At 41.3% G+C, this 22,243-nt stretch overlaps 1 long non-coding RNA gene across 1 annotated transcript in view; it reads left to right on the plus strand.

Annotated features, from left to right (window-relative positions):
* The window catches only part of LOC309339403, a 314,171-nt gene that overhangs the window by 113,272 nt on the left and 178,656 nt on the right, over positions 1–22,243 (plus strand). The window contains exons 4-5 of the long non-coding RNA XR_014155307.1: positions 13,335–13,416; positions 18,102–18,220. This is a non-coding gene — a long non-coding RNA (uncharacterized lncRNA). The remainder of the gene's footprint in view (positions 1–13,334; positions 13,417–18,101; positions 18,221–22,243) is intronic.

Here is a 22,243-nt window from a genome sequence, read left to right on the forward strand (position 1 = left end):
GGGACTGCCCCCACCTTACGGCTGATGATAATAGAGGCAAAAGTGAGAGTGACAGTCAGATGGAAACTGACACAGGGCTTCTATCAATGTTGTTGCTTCCCATGAGACCAGAAGAGAGAGGAGGAGACAGACAGACGGACAGACAGACAGAGAAGTGAAAGACAGGAAGAGAGGGAGAGTTCAGCTGAATGTCACTGTTGATAACTGCAGCAGCTCTCGCTATTTCCCCCCCCCCCCCTGTTGGGGTGTCATGCTGAACCACATTTGAGAGTTTAGCCCATCCCACCAGCAGAGAGCACTTTGTGTTTATTTCCAGTTGGCAAGGGCTTCACGGCTAGGAGGAGGTCGCCCAGCGACTTCCTCGCCTTAATTTCCTCGGTCTGAGTGTGTGACACTTGTACTGCAATTGCACTTGAAGGATTCTGTTTGCAGTCTTTTGAGCTCTTCACATGGTGAGATTTCTTCATGTTAAAATACGCGGCGTTGCTGCTCCTGGAACATTACATGCCCCTGATCTGTGGAGCCCCCACAAAATAGTTCATTGAGCAAATAAAGGATGGTGGCAGCGGTGATGATACTTAATAAAACAAATACGGCTTTCCTGAAGGAGATAAGATTCCACGAGTATGTGCTGTTAAAGAATTTGTTTCCACACAAAGCAGTGGTGGGAAATGAACCCGTAAAAGTGATATTTGAAAACAACAACATTGCCACTTCTGTTTTATCTCTTGCTGCTGTTTTGCCCCAGGCAAAATATTCCAGGGTGTTAGTGTTGTTAATCTGGAAACATTTTAAGGATAGTCATAAAATAATTGAGGTTAAGGTTTTTCAGAATAGCTGGTTTCAAAGGAGGAGAACAGCTAGTTAAAAACCTTTCTAGGTTTAGGATGAATGCCTCCATTAAGGAAAATTACATACAAAATGTGTATAGCAGGAGAAATTTGCACTAAAATCCCGATAAGGACTTGTTTGGTTTTGCTTTAAAAATTGCAAACTGGTGTGGAAATGTAGAAAATGGAATTCTCAGTGGTATGTGGAACTCCCTCCCTACTAAGATGCACCTAGGCTCAGCCCTATGTAATTTACCAAACCTAGGAAGGTGCCTTAGATACTTAGTCCCTCTGGTCCATACACTGATCAGTAGTGGCTGTTCATGATTTCAGGCAGGAATTTGCTCTCACCTGGAGGGCTGTCAAGGCTTAAACCTGCAACCTTCTGCATGCAAAGCAGATGCTCTACCAGTGAGTTATGGCACTTCCCCATTATTACAAACTATAAAATTACAGTGTCACCATCTGATACGTAAGTATCTGTGGTATTCACTGCAGGTAGGAGAACATCATAAAACCAAAGTGTTATGCAGCTTAAAAAAAAAAAAAATTCCTCCAAAGTGCTTTGATAGTTTTTGCATGCACCAGTTAGGTGAAGGTATATGTATTTTTCACATCATCCAATGGATTTTTGCCTTTTGTGATGATGTTTCTAACTTTCTCACTGTTACAAACACACAGCTGTCACAGCTTAAGCAGATGTGCTCTTCCTGCTTTGTCAGCCTGTTCTTTCAGAATTTCTTTTGCAGTTAAACAGCTGTAGAAAAGGTGGAGACTCACCTCTTTCCCCCCATGCCATTTATCTCAATGAGCTGTGAACATAAAAATTAAATCATAACATTATTAAAAATGCTCTCTAGTGCCCCTTTTCAGCTTGAGCAGTTTAAAAAAGGAACAATGCATCTTGAATTATACTGTGACTTCTAGGTAGTCTTGAGCCTCCTCAGCTCTACGCATTGTAAAATAAAGCACTGATAGGATCGCTATGTGCCGTCTGGAAATGGGCCCTGGTCCTGCCCCATTATGGCTGGCTTGCAATTTTGTATTCAGAATTAATTTTCTCTGCTGGGCCTGCTAATTCACTCAAAGGAAGCCTCTGTGCCTTTCTTTTCTGAGCTTCCTACAGCATGTAAAGACAGTTCACGTAATCCAAAGTTTAAGCAGGCAGGACGTAAAGCTTAACTAGCTTCATAGGGAGAACTTGGACATTCTCCCATAGAAACCTCATTCACCTCTAAAAGGCCCGAGGAGGTGACAATGGATAGGTACACGTTTCAAACATCTTTTCTTGGTGGCAATGCCTCAATACTTATACTTGCCTAAGCAGCCCCCTCTAAACCGGATAGAGAGAGACACATTCCCACTACACTAATGTAACGTGTCTCTCAGGCTCATGCATATCTGTCGTCATAGTGTGTCATCTTGTCTCCAATGCTGTTTACCGAGGGATTGGACACGAGGTCTCAACACTACGCTTAAATGCACCCAGCTCTCTGTAACATCTGAAGGAAGTGAGGTCCTGCAAGCCTGAAAGTGGTGTTGTGTCTGGATGCAGTGGACGGCTGGATGAGGGCCAATAAACTGAAGTTTAAACCCTGCCAACTTGGTTGCAAGGGAGTTGCACTTTCCTTGAAAAATCAGCTTCATAGCTTGAGGGGTTGCTGGATTCATCATTGTAACTTAAGGCCCAAGTAGCCTCAGTGGCTCTGAGTACCATCTGCCAGTCATGACTGTTCCTGGACAGCAATAGCTTGGTCATGGAAGTCCATGAATGATAACCTTGAGGTCGGATTACTGCTTTATGTGGGGCTGTCCTTAAGGTCCATCTGGAAATGGTGGCTGGTGCAGAATGCTATGTCTAGGCTGCTGTTAGGAGAGATGTATCCCCCACATTTAACACATCTGTTGAGGGATATGCACTGGCTACCAATGAGATACCAAGCTATGCTTTAGGTTTTTTACTTGGTGTATAAAACTATTAACAACCTAGGTCCAGTTTGCCTTTTCTAATATCATTTTGCCTAAACCCTTAGGTCACCAAGTGATGCCCTCTTGTGGGTGCCACACACCCCAGGTATTTACCAAATACCTAGGGCAGAGCTTTTAGTGTGGTGGCACCCACACCTTGAAATACATATACTGTCTCGGGGAATTATGATGGCGCTAACTGCTTGTGCTTTTTGGTGTGTTCTTAAGACTACACAAAAAAATCAACCAGACGTTTTCAGGGTCTCATTGTTGGATATTGTTCCTGTTGGTTTTACAGATGTAAATATAATTTCATAAGGTAATGTTATTTCTCCCTCTGACAGGAAATTCAGGTTCTAACTAACCAAACTAGCCAAAACAGGAACAGTGAGAAAATAGAGGGAGGTATGATTATGTTTAGGGACGCGGGTGGCACTGTGGGTTAAACCACAGAGCCTAGGACTTGCTGATCAGGTTGGTGGTTCGAATCCCTGCGATGGGGTGAGCTCCCGTTGCTTGGTCCCTGCTCCTGCCAACCTAGCAGTTCGAAAAGACATGAAAGTGGAAGTAGATAAATAGGTACCGCTCCGGCGGGAAGGTAAACGGTGTTTCTGTGCACTGCTGTGGTCCGCCAGAAGCGGCTTAGTCATGCTGACCACATGACCCAGAAGCTGTGCGCCGGCTCCCTCAGCCAATAAAGCGAGATGAGCGCCTCAACCCCAGAGTCAGTCACGACTGGACCTAATGGTCAGGGGTCCCTTTACCTTATGACTATGTTTGGGGGAATCCCAAGCCTTGCAGCACCATAAAATAACTACAGGAAAATGGGGGATACTACTTCCAAAAACATGCCCACTGAAGACTCAGCATGCTTAGTGACCATGGAATGCTGTCACCCTATCTGCACCATCAATTTAAAGCAGTATCCTATCACTTTAAACAGTCATGCCCCCCCCAATCCCGAGGACCGTAGTTTATAAAAGGAGCTGAGTGTTTATGAGACCCTAATTCCCCTCACAGAGCTACAGTGCTCAGAATGATTTAACAGTCAATCCCTCTTCCCAAGGAACTCTGGGAATTGTAGTTCTGGGAGTTGGGATTCCAGCACCCTTAACAAACTACAGTTCCCAGGATTCTTTGCAGGAAGCCATGATTGTTTAAAGTGCTATGATGCTGTATTGTGCAGATGGGTCTGTCTGTCTGTTGGTTGGTATTGGTGTTGATGCAATAGGGGAACATAATGGGTGGGGGGGCAAGGCAGCCTGGAACCCTGAACAGAAGCACTCAGTGCTACAGCAATTTGTTGCAATTTACCTCTTTTAAAAGTTCAGATCTGCCTAGGTTTGTTTATTTAATGACTACAAAATGTACTGATGTACTGTACTTGCATATGGCACACAGTGCAGTATCTTCATTATCCAAACTTCCCTGTCCTGTATCCTCATGTCTATGTAATATATAGTAAAACACAGACCTCTGAATGCAACCATCTGATTATGCAAACATTCAAATGTCATCTAAGGCATTCAGATAAATGAGGTTGTCCCATATGCAACTTGAATATATACTTCAGGATAGCTTAATGCCACAGCATTAAGGAAGGAAAATGTAATTTTTATGTACTAATACACAAGAGAGTTTAAAAAATTGTCTATAATAGTTCTTCATGGTATAACTCCTAAGATGGAAGAAATAAATTGACTGATTTGACCCCAAATTGGTCAGGTTAGATTGATTTGATGTTGTGGGTGGGCCTTTCTGTACTTGTGAAGTTGCAATGTTTTTATTTAAGGGATAAATTGGATTTCTGGGCATGTGTGATATACAGCAATTTAAAATTATTGGAGTTCTTCATATTGTTAAGTGTACTTCAGTCTGAAAGAGTGACGCTTTCCTACAAATGCCAGGTAAATTGCTCTGTAAGTCCAGAATCCCTGATTACCTCAGAATTGAAATGCTTACAAAAATGCTGAAATGTTCTAATAATTTTACAGCTCTTTATGATTCGTGTGCTTAGAACTCCAATCATTTCTAAATCGAAGAGCTCTCATTATTTTGAAGTTTCATGTGCTGCATAAAGCGATTTAAGATTATTTCCTTGCCTTTCATATTTTTATTTTTATTTTTTTTAAAAAAAAACGGGGCGGGGGAAGACTTGCTTGGTCTTTCTGAGTATGTTTTAAAAGATTACAAATGGATTTAAGCATTCAGTATTTAAAATGGAAATTGAATCAAAATCTTCAAAATACGATGATGATAGCTGGGGGAGGATGATGATGGATTGGGGGTGGGGAGAAGCCATTGAAGCAGAGGAAATACCATGTACCATGTCAATGATTTCTGCTGGGGGAAATGAGAGGGGCAGTCAATGTGCAGATGTAGACAGGGTGTAGCTGGGACACAATTAAACTTACAGTAAAGATGCAGTAAAAGAGAGAGGCATATTCATTTAATGGGAAGAAAGAAAAAGGCTTGTTTTTACACACACATACACACACACACACACACACACAGAGAGAGAGAGAGAGAGAGAGAGAGAGAGAGAGAGAGAGAGAGAGTGTGGTGGGTTATTCCTCCTATTTTTATTTATTCATTTATGATGACGCCGACGCCACCTTAGAGCAGTGGTTCCCAATTAGCCAAGTACTGTGAACCGCCTGTTTTTCAAAAGGCAAGCCATGGTCCCCCCTGCTTTTGAAATTGTTGATATATTTATGGTACTTTTTGTTATGTGAATGCTGCCACGTGAGTGGGTTACACAGAACCTCTGAGTCCACAGACCACCAATTGGGAATCATTGTCATAGAGGGTGTGATACATGGCCTTTATGGTGTCTTTAAACCAATCTTAGTATATTTTGCATAGATATCCATCCCCCTTCCCCCAGCACAGTCCTAGATATGTCTACCTGGAAGAAAGCTCCATGGGAAATAATGGGGTTTAGTTCATTGAAGTAGATATAGTATTGCAGCCTTGAATGCTTAGTTGAGAAGCCATTTTTCATGCAGTTTAGATGGCAGACCAGAATTATTTTAGTTTATATAAAAGCGCTCTCTCTCTCTCTCTCTCTCTCTCTCTCTCTCCCTCTCCCGCCTAAGGGCTTCATTTCCTCATAAGCAAACAAGTGGTGGGTGGGGACTGAGACAAGAGTGGGTGGAGCAACACCTCTCCATCTTCTATCCAGCTAAGCAAGTGTCATTATCACAGAGCAAGGACACAGTACAACCAGGCAAAAACACTCAAGGATGTGGAACAGGGCCAGGAAGGAGTGTGGCCTAGGGAGAGTCCCAAGGGCCAGGCTGAGAGTCCTGGGGGGCCACATTCAGCCCCTAGCCCTGAGTTCTGTTAAGTAAAGTAGATACTTGAATAGCTTGGTGCACTTTCCCCCCGAAAGTCAAAATGTTCTTTCCATAGTATTGCCCACCTGGCAGGTTCTGCATAAATCATGAATTTACAGCCAGATTATCAGTAGATATAAGATATCTACTGGCATTCACAGGCCTGCTTGATTAGGTTTGCCAAGCACTGGTGGCTCTGTTATGAATGGGATAAAGGTTTACCAGTTTCTGTTCCCCTCACACTCTGCAAGTTTCTTCTCCTGTATTTTCTAGTTTATATTCCTGTCTTTCCGTCTTCTAAATCTGCAGCATTCCTAGTCTACAATCCTTGCATCTGATTGCAGAAGGAACAAAATGTCAAAATCTGATATGCCAACTGCACACTTAAGGAGAATAAGAATCTTGTACCTTGCTAGTGCCATGTTATGTGGGACTGGCCCTAAAAGATTGTTTGGAAGCTAAATCTGGTGGAACATGCAATGGCAAAACATTTGAAAGGAGCCAGGCACAGGCAACCTATATAAATGCCCAAATGGCCTGGTTTAAGTATATTGTAAAGGGATCGTTTGTTGTAACTGCAGATTCTGGCACCAGAGCCCATGAATCTTACTCTCTTGTCATTTAAGAAGTTGTGAGAGCTGGACTGGGGCATTCTTGATTACGGTGCCTCGATTGTGGATATCGGCCAGAGTATGGCTTCACTTAGTTTGGGGAGGTATGTACGATAAAAGCACCACAATTTTGACAGGCTTTGGCACAGGGTAAAGTAATTTTAGATTGTTCTAGAATGTGTGGTTCAGAAGTCAATTGGCATTGATTGTTTGGATACTATATTTTAGAGCTGCATATTGGTTTATGTATAAACTGTCAGCTTCCTTGGAAAGTTGGCTTATATGTTTGACAAATAGATAAACAATATACAGTCGAGTCACAAAGCGTGTTCTCCATGACAGAGAGCACGTGTTGCGGTTGGGGATTCCAAGACACCTTGCTGTTTCTGGGCAGATGGTTTGGCCAACTCGTAAGCAGGGGTGGGCTGTTACTGGGGAAAATTACATGTTCCCATTTAGTGATTGACAGCCCTATTTGTTAAGTACAAGGCACGCAGCAACGGACGTCCTCTTTCGCTGCGTGCTTCGGTTCACCTGCCCTCCCTTCCCTAATGTTAGGCTGTTTGCTTGACCTTGCTATTGCCTGTCATGGGGTCGTCTGCTTTGGAGCAGGGGCCCAGTTGGAATTTTGCCATTTGGCTGATTAGTGTGTGCCACTTGGTTTTCGCCTACCGCATAGCAAATCGTCACAACTTGTAAGGTTTGCGGTTAGGCATTGGTCTGGAATTGGTTGCTGGGGGGGCGGTATGGATTCGGCTGTGCCTGCCCCCCAAAATGCTGCTGCTGCTGCTGAAGGGTTTTACCGTTAAAGGAACCCAGGGGCTCCCCCATGCTTTTGTCCGAAACCCCCTGGCAAGGGGCTAGGGCCACGCAAGCCCCTGGGAGCATGCTGGGGAGATGTGAGGCATGGTTCCCAGTCCCGTCTCTCTCCCCAGGTGACTTACCCTTCCTGACTTCGCGGGGGGTGCGAATGTCAGAGCTGTCCCCGTGCCGGGGCAGTTAGTGCTACCAATACCTAAGCAACCACTCACATTGCTGTATTTGAATAAAGTTGTGGCCAAAATTATGCCAAAAAATTTAAACAAAAATTAAGTGTCAATTGTGTTTTCCTTTGGGGTGTATTGGGGACCTCGACATGCAACTAGCACACCTTTAACTTGCGTGGTCACAGATTGTTCTGGCTATACACAATTTTGGCTTTATGCACAATCCCTGGAAGCTAGCCCCCCGACCCCTTTCTATCTCTGGTCACATCCACTCCATGCATTTAAACCACTTAGCTTCCTACAAAGAATCTTGGGAACTGTAGTTTAATCCTCAGATAGCTACGATTTCCAGCACAAAGTACAGTTCCTAAGATTCTCACATGCATATTTACATTAAAATCACTCAGCATTGTGAATGATGTCCAAGGCAGCTGTTCTACTGCAGAACATTGTCCCAAGTAGTGAAGAATTTAGAAAATGGGGGCATTTGGAATATAAACTTTGAAATCAGATCCTGGTCAATTATTCAACCCTAGCTACAAATAAAAAACTAGCTGTAACTTTCAATGTGCAATATTTTGGCACTTGCGTGTTGAGGTCCCCAGGTCCACCCCAATAACTCACACATCACACAGAAATTTTTGTTTAAGATTTTTGGCATAATTTTGGCCACAACTTTATTAAAATACAAATTTGTGAGTGGTTGCGTAGGCATTGGTTGCGACTATCTGCCCCCACCATGGGGCACAGACTAACATTCCGTACGATGCAAAAGTCAGAATGGGGGAATACACTTGGGGGTTACGCGGAGCAGGGAACCTGTCCTCACCCCAAATGCAACCAGGAGCTCATTGCTATGGCCCGAGCCCCCTTGTCAGAGTGGACAAGCAATAGTTAGCTCCCAATTCCTTTAACGGAATCCCTTGCAGCAGCAGCATTAGAGGGGCAGGCACAGCCAATCCATGCCCCTCAACCAACCAAACCATAAACCAATGCCTAACTGCGAACCTTACAAGTTGTGACAATTTGCTACGCAGTAGGCAAAAACCAAATGGCCCCAGCCAATCAGCCAGATGGACAAAATTGCTACCAGGTCCCCGCTCCAAAGCAGACGACCCCATGACAGGCATAGCAAGGTCAAAGCGAACAACCCTATTCTAGGGAGGGAGGGACGGGCAATCCGATGCACGGGCGAAAAGAGGAAGCCCTAGCCTCGTGCAAGGAGTATTACTATTTCTGGCTGTCAATCAATAAATGGCAACATTAACTTCTTCCCAACAACAAGGGAAGCCCCAATCGCATCAGTGGCCAACGATCAATTAGCCCGCCCCCCAACTTTGGAGTGTCCTGGCGGCCCCCACCGCAACACGTGCTCTCCATGAAGGAGAACACGCTTTACCTAAAGATGTAAGTTAGACGAGATGGTGATTGTAGTTTTTGATGTCAGTTTATTTATTTTTAATACCTGAAGGGCTCAACTTGCACAAAAGTGCTTGCGACAAATCTTCTCTTTCCAAATTGTTTTTTTTGGGGGGGGGCAGAATTTGTGTTGGGGAGGATCATTCTACATACTGTAAAACCAATATAACATGGTGTTTTCATTTTTAACCACATTGCCACACCTACAAATATATACCCCCTCTTCCCCCAGTTTCACTGTCTCTTGGACTGTTCCGTAAAGTGTTACAAAAGGACAATTGCTGTGCAGATTCATATTAGATGACTGAATCCCTCATTTGTCATTCCTGAGACTGGTTTGTAAAAGACCACAGAATTAAACCATATTTCTTTATATTAGCTCCTATGGAAGCAATTTCAAAATGAGCAATGACACTATATATTATTAATCATCACTGTTAGGTTGAGCACTCAAACCAAAATTTGCTTTTGTCAGACATAATGCACTAGTACAAAAAAACCACATTATGTGTGTTTCTGTTTTACTGCAAGAGGAGCACTTAATCCTGGCTTGCTGTCTATCGTTATTTAAGATACATTTATAAACAGAGGGTCTTCCTGAGGGATCCATAAATCATACATTACAGCAGAATGTTAACATGCAAAAATAAAGGTTTGTCACTTACAGTACTAATAAACTTGCCTCGTGGTGTTGTGTTGAGGCTAATCCATGTACCACCCATACTGAAGACGGATATTGAATATGCAGGTTCAGTTTACCAGTAGCTTCAATGTGCTGCTATAATAATGAACTTCAAATCATACAAAGACATTCACTCTTTCCCCATGTAGCCCCTGACCTCAGAGCTTTGCTTTTTATCTTTATATAAAAGGGAAATAAGCCTAACTTAGACTCTAGGTATTGTGTCCATCACAGAACAATAGTCCATGTGAAAGTGATCTACAGCAGCAGCAGCAGCAGCAGCAGCAACAATAACAACAACAACAACAACTTCATTCATGGAGGGCTTTTCCCCTTTTATTTTTGGACATCATAATTTTGGAGAACAGAAATCCTTGCTCTCAGCCTTTGTAAACACTTTTCCAGATCTTGATGTCTCCTGTTTTGATAAACTTGTCTCTCGAGGAAGGGCAATTGGTTCTTGTTGCACTGTTACTTTAGGGGGGTCATATTTCCAGCACAATCCTCACCCTGTCTACTCAGACGCATGTCCTTTTGATTTCAATAGGGCTTACTCCCTGGTATGTGGGGTTAGGATTGCAGCCTTTGTGCATTTTTAGAATAATGTATATTGAGGTGGTAAAACTGGGTGGGTGGGTTGATTGGTTCAATTTTAAAAAACCCACATCAGTTGGGTAGTGGCAAGTTTAGAAGTGTAGGATCTCTTCATGATACTTCTAAAATTATACCACTTTCTAAGATTATACAGTAATCTAACAATGAAACAATAATAACAATTAAGGATGCATTGCATCAATTAATGCAGACCTCCGTATATTGCCTTTCACCTAGATCAATGATGGCGAACCTTTTAGAGACCGAGTGCCCAAACTGCAACCCAAAACCCACTTATTTATTGCAAAGTGCCAGCACGGCAATTTAACCTGAATACTGAGGCTTTAGTTTAGAAAAAAAACAACTCACATATTAACATCTTTTGTCTTAAAAGAAAAACACAATAACAGAGCTTTCAATGATGCAAACAACTTTTTATTGAAAGGTAAAAGTTTGCATTATCCTCGTTTGGGAAATCATGAAAAAGAGATTTACTCCCAGACAACATGGCCGTTTTGATAATTTCCCTTCAAGAAACCCTTCTTTGGGAGATTCCAAAGCAGAAGCTGAATGGCCATCTGCCATGGGTGCTGTAGTTGAGATCCCTGCACAGTTTGGGGGGGGGGGTTGGACTTAGATGGGCCTCGGGTTCCCTTCCAGCTACCCACAATCCTATGATTTGATTGCTGGGCTGTACTTCTCAAGCCCGCTCATGCAGGAGGGAGCAAAATGCTGCCAGGCTTACTGGCAGTTCTGCACCGATGTGCTTTAAGATAGCACAATGGAACATTCACGTTTCTGCTGCAGCCCGTGGGTGGCAAACCGGCTACTCACGCACGCATGGCTCTATTTGGTGCACATGCTGCCCCAACGAAGTCTGTGCTGGGGTGATGGCACGCGTTCCCACAGAGAGGGCTCTGAGTGCCCCCTCTGGCCGGCGTTCCATAGGTTTGCCACAACTGACCAGATTACTTGAAGGGCTCCAATATCTTCTTTCACAGTGACTTAAGTTGTGTTTTTCTTGCTCAGATTTCCATCCAAGTGTGCATTTGTGTGTGTGTGCTGCTATCTACACTGCTGGGCATTTAACAGAACATGCATCAGGATTTGAGTCCATATTCTGGAATGACTAGTTTTACATAAACAGCTTTTAAAAACACAAACAGAGCTGCACTTGGTGATTCCCATGTTATATTATTTAAATTCTGTTATTGGTTGCAAAACTTATAATCAAACACATTATAACTGGAACAATTGAATATTGCACACCTTGCCATGGCGGTTCATGCATTGGTTAGGTCACAATTAAGTTATTGCAGTGTGCTGTATGTGGGGCTGTCCTTGCATCCGATTAACTATCAGCAGCTAGTGCAAAATACAGCTGCTAGTATGTGTGGTGCAAGGTCAAGATTTTTGTTGCTGACATGGAAAGTCCTAAACAGAGTGGGGCTGGTATATCTAGCAGACACCTGCCCACACTACTGCTAAGCTCATCTTTAAGGTCTTCAGTATTCCCTGACCAGTGACAATGCAGAAATGGACTTTCTTGGACTGCTTTTCTGAATGCCCTCCCCTGGGTAATTCATGTGGCAGGGACAGTATTTATCTTTAAACACCTCTTAAAAATGTATATGCTTATTCAAGCTTTGCTGGACTCTGATTCCTACTGTTAAATTATTATTTTAGTTTCGTACATGGGTCACTTTTATCTGTGAAATACAATTGCATTTTTTGTTTTATCTGATTTTTAGGAAATTTTTAACCAGTGTTGTACTTTCCTTATTTCTATATAAACTGCTAAGAATTTTATTGTACAGATATTACTGACAACAATAATTTTGGTCTTTTGTACTGTGGTGCAAGTCATTTCTTTTCTGTTGAAATAAGTTTGCATGTTATCAAGACATATGACCCACGTGGACATGTAATTAACATGTGCATACTGGGTGACATGAAATGGCCGAGTTTAATTGCCAGAAGGGGCTAGAAATGTGTTACTTCGTTATTAGATTTGAATATGTTTTGCTGGAAACATCTGAAGATTAGTGTGTGCACTTGTGTGTGTTCTATATAATAGGGCTGTCTTCCAATGAAAGAATTGCAAGTTGATTTATCACCTGCCCTTTAACCAACTAATCCATCAATTAATTGATTAACTTCATTGGCATATAACCAAAACCCTCAATTGTGGGCACCTTTCTGAAATATTGAAGGAAGTGTGAGATAATTTGCAGTTTAATAAACCAAAATTACTGTTCATTGTTGTAAGGATTAGACACCTTTGTCATTTTTTTTGTCGTTTCCTGGTCTATAACACACTAGACCCAAACTAGCTTTAGATCAGTAACAAGCATGCCTTTAACTTCCATTGATTAAGCAAATGAAGGTTTTGTTGAATAATCCTCTGATTAACAGAGCAATGCTATACATGTCCACTCAGAAGTAAGTCCCATAGAGTTCAGTGAAACCTACTATCAGTTGAGGGTGAATAGGATTCTACCCTAAACCAGTACAACATGGCTTCTCAGCACATGTGTATATGTGTTAGTTTGTTTGCTTTTTATATGTATGTATGTATACACATACACATTGGGGAAGATTGAGGGCACAAGGAGAAGGGGACGACAGAGGACAAGATGGTTGGACAGTGTTCTTGAAGCCACAAACATGAGTCTGACCAAACTGCGGGAGGCAGTGGAAGACAGGAGTGCCTGGCGTGCTCTGGTCCATGGGGTCACGAAGAGTCGGACATGACTAAACGACTAAACAACAACAAAATACACATACACACATACACACAATATTCATATATGCACACATAAACATACAGATTTTAAAATTAAGCTTTATGCCTGCAGTTAGAATGCTAACTTATGGCTACTTACATTTTACCTCTGTTTTTACAGGTGAAATGGGTGGTATATCAGACAGCTTATTAAAGAGACAAGCTTGCTGCTTTCCCAAAGTGGGATGACAGAACAAGTCATGGTATGTATTGTAATTTCAGTGCTGCAATACATCTTGAAGCTGTCTGAGGTAAAACGCTTGCTAAGCATTGCATTGGGGCTGTCAGAATGCTTCATGGGGTAGTAATTAAATTGAGGCAATTCTACAGTTCATTTTGTGGAACCAAGCCAAAACTACATGTAGCCTAGAAATATGTTTCCATAGACCTTTGTTGTCGTCGTTGTTTTAAAGTGGGAAAAACCAGACTTTGTTAATCTACAGTGGTGCCTCGCAAGACGAAAAAAATCCGTTACGCAAGTCTCTTCATCTAGCGTTTTTTTCGTCTTGCGAAGCATCCCTATTAGTGCATTAGCGCTATTAGCGACTTAGCGGCTATTAGCGGCTTAGCGGCTTAGAAAAAGGGGAAAAAAGGGGAAAAACTCGCAAGACTCGCAAGACGTTTTCGTCTTGCGAAGCAAGCCCATAGGGAAATTCGTCTTGCGAAGCGCCTCGAAAAACGGAAAACCCTTTCGTCTAGCGGGTTTTTCGTCTTGCGAGGCACCACTGTAAGGACATTTACTTCAATGGAAGGCATCCACTGCTTTGCTACTGTCCATTCTGCTTTGTTTGTTTGTTTGCTTGCTCCCTACTGTTTGTTAGCTCCCCACCTTACATTATACCTAAAGGAAAGAGGACACTGAGTATTAAAAGGGTAATTGCTTTTGTGGTGTGGACTTCAGCTGCTGTTAATATTACAGGACTGAAAAGCAGAGGGGACTGAGATTTCTGGCCCTGAAGATAACTTCAAGTAGTCTTAGGCTCCTTCCATTTTTCCTTGCTGCTAATGACTTTGGAGTGTCTTCTAGCTCCAGCACAGAGTACACAAATTAGCGACCTTTCTCCTTACCTTGGGTCCATTCTTGACTCTGCCACAGAACTTGAGAGACATCATCTGCAATGCCTGAAAAATATAAAAGCATATATGACCCTTCCTAAGTCTGCTCTGTCTGGTTTCAGCCGTAATGCATTTCCCCCCCTAAATATTGGGATTACTTCCCAGAAAATGAATTTGTTAATAGTTTTGTGATATCTGACATTTTGACTATTTGACTCTCAAAGCTGTTTATAACCATTATTTTAAATAGTTTAATGCTGTGATATACTTAAAAAAAAAAAAAATTCACCTCAGAAAGCCTGGGGCTTTAATTCTGTTCATTAAAAAGTAAGAATCACTGATCACACTGGAACTTGTAATAAGGAGCTGGATGTTCAGTTAAGGTCCACATTTCCTTCCAATTGCACTCCGTCAGTGTTATATTACACACACAGAGAGAGAGTTTGCATTTATTCTTCATGGGTGTTGATATGTCCCCCTCCATGTGTGATATCCAGGAAAATTGCCCCAACTCCCTACCCAAGGTCAAATAAGACCAAATCACAGCTAACAAAATAACAAACCATCAGCAGAAAATCTGCATTAAACACTGCCCCAAATTCTTGTTGTGTAGGATTTTAAAAAATCAGATATGGTGAACCTCTGACCTTCAAAATGTTCTTGGGTTAAAGATAATTGGAAATTGCAGAGTCAGGAGAAAATGAAAGACAAAGTGCGAGATTGGCTTCATTATGCTCAGATTAAAGAAGTTTTTAAACTTGATAAAAAGCTAGGATTCCAGGTGGAAAAATCAAAGCTAGAGACGGAATTGTTAGAGCCTAAGACTAAAGTACTTTCAAAAATGTATAACCTGCTGCTGAAATGGAATACACAAGATGAAACGGTCAAATCGGCTATGATAAAGTGGGCACAGGACATTGGATATAACATTATGTTTGAAGACTGGGAGAGGTTGTGGACTACTGGGCTGAAGTTTACTGCATGTAATGTTTTGAAAGAAAATGTTATGAAAATGATATATAGATGGTATCTGACCCCAGTCAAACTTGCAAAAATATACCACTTGTCTGATAACAAATGTTGGAAGTGTAAGGAAAATGAAGGAACATTCTTTCACCTCTGGTGGACCTGCCCTAGAGTGAAGGCTTTCTGGGAAATGATATATAATGAGTTGAAAAAGGTATTTAAGTATACCTTCCCTAAGAAACCAGAGGCCTTTCTTTTGGGCATGGTCGGCCAGAATGTGTTAAAGAAGGATCGAACATTTTTTATGTATGCAACAACAGCAGCACGGATACTTGTCGCCAGGCATTGGAAAACACAAGATCTACCCACACTGGAAGAGTGGCAGATGCAACTGATAGACTATATGGAACTGGCTGAGATGACCGGCAGAATCCGAGACCTGGGAGAGGAGACGGTGGAAGAAGACTGGAAGAAATTTAAGATTTATTTACAAAAATATTGTAAATTGTATGAATGTTAAGAAGGATGCTAGAGTATAAACAACTGGGCACCATTGAGTTTAAGGAAGTGAATTATGAAGATAAGATAAATTTAAGAAATGATAAAAATTTTGGAATATGTGGGTTATATCTAAATTTTTTAAGATTTGAACAAAACGATAGTCAAAATTTGAGATATAACACTGGAAAATTAGCGATGAAGATTAAAAATAAGGGGATAAATTTGCTGAATAAAACTATAACCAGGAACGCAGGAGCGGGAGATGTGAGGGAGTCCAAAGAAGTGAAAAGATCTATGTTAAGAGATGTGATATTGTATTGTTTTATTGATATTCTGATTTAAACAAAAAATTGTTAATAAAAAATATTTTAAAAAAACTAAAAACAAAATGTTCTTGGGTTAAAACTTCCATCAGCACCAGCCAGCTTAGACAATTGTTGTAGAAGATGGGAATTGTTGTCCATCAATTTCTAGCGAGTCACAGCTCCCCCTCCCTGGTATAAATGATAGTAAATGAATGTGCTTGGGGAGGGAATCCCACAGACAGAGCAAGTTCTTTTTACAGTAGCCACTCACCTTAGATCTAAAGGACCTTGGAGAAATTCAGCACATCTTTATGACTGTACAAATTTGTGTGGGAGTATCTGGGCCTTCAAATATCCTGGCCCCAGTCTGTTAAAAGTCTTGTGGTTAGATCCAGTAGTTTGAATGGAGCAAACCGGCATCAGTAAATCTCGCCCTGGGTGGTCAGATCGAAAGGTCCCAGGTGGTAACTTAGCTGCTGTATACTGAACCAACTGCAATTTCCAAATGCTATTCATAGGCAGTGAAATATACAGTGTAGTGAAGAGATCTAAATTGGTGTGCATGCTTTTCCGTCTTACCAGGAGTGTATATTATTCACTGTTCTGCTCTTGCAGTCTGAACAATGCACTAGAAATGTTTTTTTCCCATTAGGGTTTGCTTGGCCTGTTAGGACATTAGTTGTGCTGGCCTGGTCTCTGATCTTGTGGGATATATTCTGAAAAATATGTTTACTCCCAGAGAATAGCTTGAAAGGACAGAAGGCCACCTCCTGATGGAGCCAAACAGCTGTGAGTCTGGTCAGTGCCTGGGTGACTGCATGGGAACTGCATGTGGGCCACTGTGGCGATCACACACAGGGCCCCCAGACGTTTGACAGTCTATTGACCCTGTGCCGCCACTGCGATTGCTTTTTCCACTGCCACCACCCCGTATCTCACAGGTACACACCTGTCAGTTGTTAACATAAACAAATAATCAAGTTTATTTTTAAATGCAGGAACAAGCTTATGGTTTCAGTTAATTTTTCTCTTGTCAGTTTCTTAGTTCCTAACAACTCCAAACTGATTATTCCAACTATCTATCTGACTCCACCTAACAATTCCTCTCACTCTCTCACAATACAACTCTACCAACCCACACCTAAACCTCCCTCTTCCTTCTTCAACTCCCAAACCTCAACTTCACTCTAACTTTTATTCTCCCCTTGCATTCTCACTGGCCAATCACATCACACCTATTTTAACCCTTTCCTTATGACCCATCCTAGGAGGCAAACGCCACAGCCACCTTGGGTTCCATGATAGGTGTGATATGAATATAAATAAATAAGAAGCCTCAGTTGGCTCTGAATACAAGACAATTTAGAATTATGGAAGTTTAAAGCAGCTCATGTGGTGACTTTCTTTCTTAAGGTATTGGACTTTTGTACATGTTGATATCCTTACTTTGCAAGTGCTCCAACTCAAACACATAATGTAATTAAGAGTTTCCTGAAACTGTAAACAATGTATGTGTATGAATCTCAGTAGTTGGAATGTGTTGAATTGTTAGACCTGTATTGTCAATATGTAACTGGTCAATACCATTTGTTATTGGAGCAAAACCCCTATCTTACTGGTATAGCCCCTTTAATGATCAGATCTTTCCGTTTATCTGCTTTCGTATTGCCTGAAAATACTATATCAAGCATATGAACTGTTTCTCAATTCCTATCCACAGCTGAAAGAGAATGTACCATATGAAGACCTTGACAAATCTTGTATGTCTGCATGTCTTTTCATATGTCTAATCACCCACAGTAATGCATGTTTACATGAACAAATTCATTAGTTTGTGGCATGAAAATTGTTTTAAATATGTTGATTGAAGGAAATGTCAAAGACTTTTGGAGAGTGAGAATGAAAAATTGTAAATATAAGAAAAGTATATATTTATGCTCTCGGCAGCCAAATGTTCTTTTTAATGGAATTTAAATAAATGGAATTTTTATGACAAAAAGGCAACAGTAAAAAGCAGTGATTATATTTTTCATAGTTCATTTGCCTTCTTTGCCCTGCAGATCTTGTGTGGAAGGAAAATGAGATCCCTAGTGAAGTCTACAATGTGATTGACTCTGAAGAAAGATTCTGAGACCTATTGGTGCTTAATGACCCTTGTTGGCCTGTGCTATAGGAACTGGTATGCTCTTAAAAAAACAGACAACAGATTCTTTAGAAATGATAAGAAATGTCATTTCTGTTGTGTGTTATCATTGTAGTTGGACGTTCTTAAATGTTACTGACTTTAAATAGTTGATTTGTAGAAAGGCATGCTAACCAAATATACTTGTGGAAATCAGAAAACTAGCCCAGCATCGTGACTGCAGACAGTTAAATAATAACAAGTTTGGTATTTGTGAATCTGCAGAGGAAAACAATCCCGGTAGGTAAAGCCCATAGTCATCTTTATGTGCCATTACTGTCTGAATATGATAAGGACATAACTCAAGCTTGGATGATCTTTGGAAATTGTGAAGGGCTTAAGCAACAAGAGGTCTATGTACCCTTAAGAATGTCTGCCTCAATCCATTAAACATAGTTCAGGTTAACACCAGAATCTCAAAAGCTATGGAATGCTGCTGCTTCTCAACCAGCAAATCTTTCTAGACTAGGTCTGGGCAATATCTGGTTTTCAACATTGCAATATATCACCAGCTAAACATTGTGATATATTGATATATCAGAATGTTTGAAATAAGGATGGAGCTGTGTAGAGGTATTAGCTAGCTTCATCCCCGCCCCCTGCCCCCAATAGTGTGATTTCTGCATGGCACACACACACATACCATGATTGGCCAGGTCAAAAATTATGAAACCAATATCACGAGATGGTCTTCAAACTGGTTTTGGATGATATATCGATATATCGCATAGCCCTATTCTAGACCATGATAGCGACCTAGATCAATTCCACCCTACCTTATATGTATATAGCATTATCTAAAAACCATGGAAGAATAATGCCGTTCTTAGAATATACAAAAAAGTATTGATATAGTATCAAGCTTTTGGGTTCCCCATAACTCTGGAGGGAAACCAATACAATATGGGGAAGTGGGGAGGGTATCTGGTCATGATACTGATGCACAAGTTTACAGGGTTGTTGTTGTTTTTCTGTCACAGAAGGCTCCAAGACTGCTATTTAGCTTTCTTCAAAGTTGCGTCCCATTGTTTTCAAATGACATTCTTCCCATTAGTTTGTGTGTGTGTCTATATGTGTGTTGATCTGCAAAATACAGCTTTGAAGGGGCCAGTGTGGGAAAGGGCACTTGGAGGCTTGGTGAGGGAGGACAGAGTTTGAGTTTACTAAGAAGGGTGTACAGGATGGGCGAGAGGACCAAGGGGACACATGTCCTCATGTTGATGAAAGAAGCTGAGGGACCTGAAAGGGGCACTTGACTGGTGGGGAATGTACAGTATGAGGAGTGCTGAGGAATTTCCCACTGTTTTGTATGTTAAAAAGTTTTGTGCTATGGCATCGTAGCATTTTAAGTTGTGAGAATTAGAGCAGCTGAGTCAATGCCAATGAGGCCCTATAACAAGGCACTGTGTGACCCTGAACTTGCCAGCCATATTTTATATTATATACATTTTTAACTTAGTTGAAACTGAGGATAATGTTGAGAACTACTTTATTTCATATATTCTGCATTGAGGTAAAGATCAGGAAAGGCAATGATCTTTCCCCCTTTTCACATTTTTGAAAGTTTTCTAGAGGTCACAAAATTGCAACCTTTCCCTATCTTATATTTCCTTCCCTGAAGGTTTCTGTTGGACACAGCACCCTGAGGTGGGATGACTTAGCTAAATGCCACGTCAAAAGATATAAGAATATTAATTTGAAGACATTTTTATGGTATATGTGATCGGTAGCTACTTAAAATTCCTGTCCTGTGAGCAACATGTGAGAAGGTGGTAACAAAGATCTCGATTTAGATGGTTGAAACTGAATAGAATAAATGAGATTATTTGCTCTGGCCCAGGCCGTATTTTTTCCTCCATATTCTACCCTTTTCTACATTCTTGTGAAACAAGCTAAATGGCTGGTAGGGTCATTTTCACTTTCTCTTCTTTCCCACCCCAAGTTATTTCACTTCTTTGTCTTTTGTTATGAATTATTATTTTTTTAGTGTCAAAATTGGGTCAAATATACTTGCTGTGCAATCCTATACAGTGCAATCCAAAAGTCAACCTCGCTGAGTGTAATAGGGCTTACTTTCAGGCTAGTGGAAGGATAAGGCTAGGATTATAGCCATATGCATTAACTGTAACGTGTTTCTGAAAACCAAAATAGTATGTCTGCCTATCCATTGGGATTGGGACTGTGGTGGGCATGGAGGGGTAATTTAACTCTTTCCCTCCCAGTCACAATCCCAATGTAAACCTTCTTCTTTCCTCCAAAGCTGCTTGTTATATTGAGAGAAAAATAGTGGCTTCAGGAGAGCGAGGTGATTTTCATCAGGGTCATACAAGGGGGAGATTGGTTAAACAATCCCTCTATGCCCACCATGTTTCTGATCCTGCTATTTTGGTTTTTAAGAACCTGTCACTTCAAGTGCAAAAATGTATTTAGTGTAACATTTAGTTTAGCCCTTGCTGTAATCCTAAAAATTAAGGGTGTGCATCAGATTTGGACAGATCCTGAATCCGTCACTGAGATAGGCTGCCTTAGTGGGATTCTGGGGATTTTAAGGCAAAGCTAAATCTGTGCCTGAGCCTGAGCCAAACCCCACCCCCATATAAATAAATACCCCCCAAACCAAGACATTGCCTTAAAAATTTAAAAATACCCCCAGATGGGCATGTCGCCCCCCCCCCCAAAGAGGACATGTCCAGGATTTCCCGGACGTATGAAAACCCTACCCTATTGGAACCAGTGGGATTTTCTTCTGAGTAAAATGCAGAGGGTGGTGATTCTCTCACCACACACACACACACACAGATAAAATTTCCAAAAAAAGAATTATTCATATGTATATACAGTGGGTGCACTTTAATCAACTCTGCATACAATTCAATACTAAAAGTGTAAATGGAAAGGTCCAACATTGATTATCAATGTAGTTTAAATTATGGCTGTTGATTACACTCATCTGATGTTGCAAAGTGCCCTGCCCTCTAGGCAGCTGACTGCCTTTGAAGGTCAGTGTAGATCCTTTGTAGTTATGGATTGACAGATCAGACTGTTTCTTTACCAGTGGCATTCTTATAGGTCCATTCCATCCTGGGTTTTGCAGATTTACAATTGTATGCATTTTGTATTTATAATACACATGCCCAAAGGGTGGAACACAGGACAGCGAGAAGTCTGGATACAAACGATTGAAAATTTTGCCTATGGTTTGCCTGGATAAGTGAGGATGACAGAGAGAACATAGCAGTCCTCAAATATCTGAAGGGGTGCCATGCAGAAGGTGGAGCAAACTTGCTCTTTGCTACTCCATAGGGCAAAACTCAAACTAACAGGTGGAGACTTTGGGAAAGCAGACAGCAAGAGCTATTTGACCATGGAACAGACAACCTTGTTGGTGGATGGACTCTCCTTTCCTAGAAATATTTAAGCAGAGGTTGGACAACCAACTGCCTGGGATGCTGTAGGTGTAACCTGCATTGTGAATCCTGCACTTAGCAGGGGGTTGAACTAAATGACCTCCCAATGTTCCTAGGGTGTGGCCTAGGAAGAAGTTGATGTCACAGCAACAGTACTGAGGAAACCTTGCAAATGATTTTAAATAAATAACTGTTATTAATGTGAAGCAGTCTCTCTCTCTCCTGAATTCCTTAATGTGCAATACAATAATATAAATAAGCTTTGGGATGAGTGTTGACTAATTAAAGTAAAGGTTGCCTTTGCTTAGGTTTGGCTCCCAGGTCTGACACGTACTGTACATCCTATACAATTCAACAGCAAGCTATGTTTTAAAATGTGTTTCTTACGAATAAGTTTTAATCTGTTCACAAATACTTGTGAGAATAATATTGCAAGCGGGGCATTCCTCCTGCACGTTGCTATTGGTTCCTTGTGAGACTGAGTTTTGTGTAATTTTGTCTGAAATTTTCATGGGTTTTATGAAAAGTAACAATTTATGTGAAAAGAGATTCTTCTTGAAAATCAATTCAGCAGCATGAAGTAATGTACTTGCCATGTGGGAATATTAATAGG

The sequence above is a fragment of the Podarcis erhardii genome (assembly GCF_964252035.2).
Source record: "Podarcis erhardii genome assembly, chromosome: 3".
Lineage (NCBI taxonomy): Eukaryota > Metazoa > Chordata > Lepidosauria > Squamata > Lacertidae > Podarcis > Podarcis erhardii.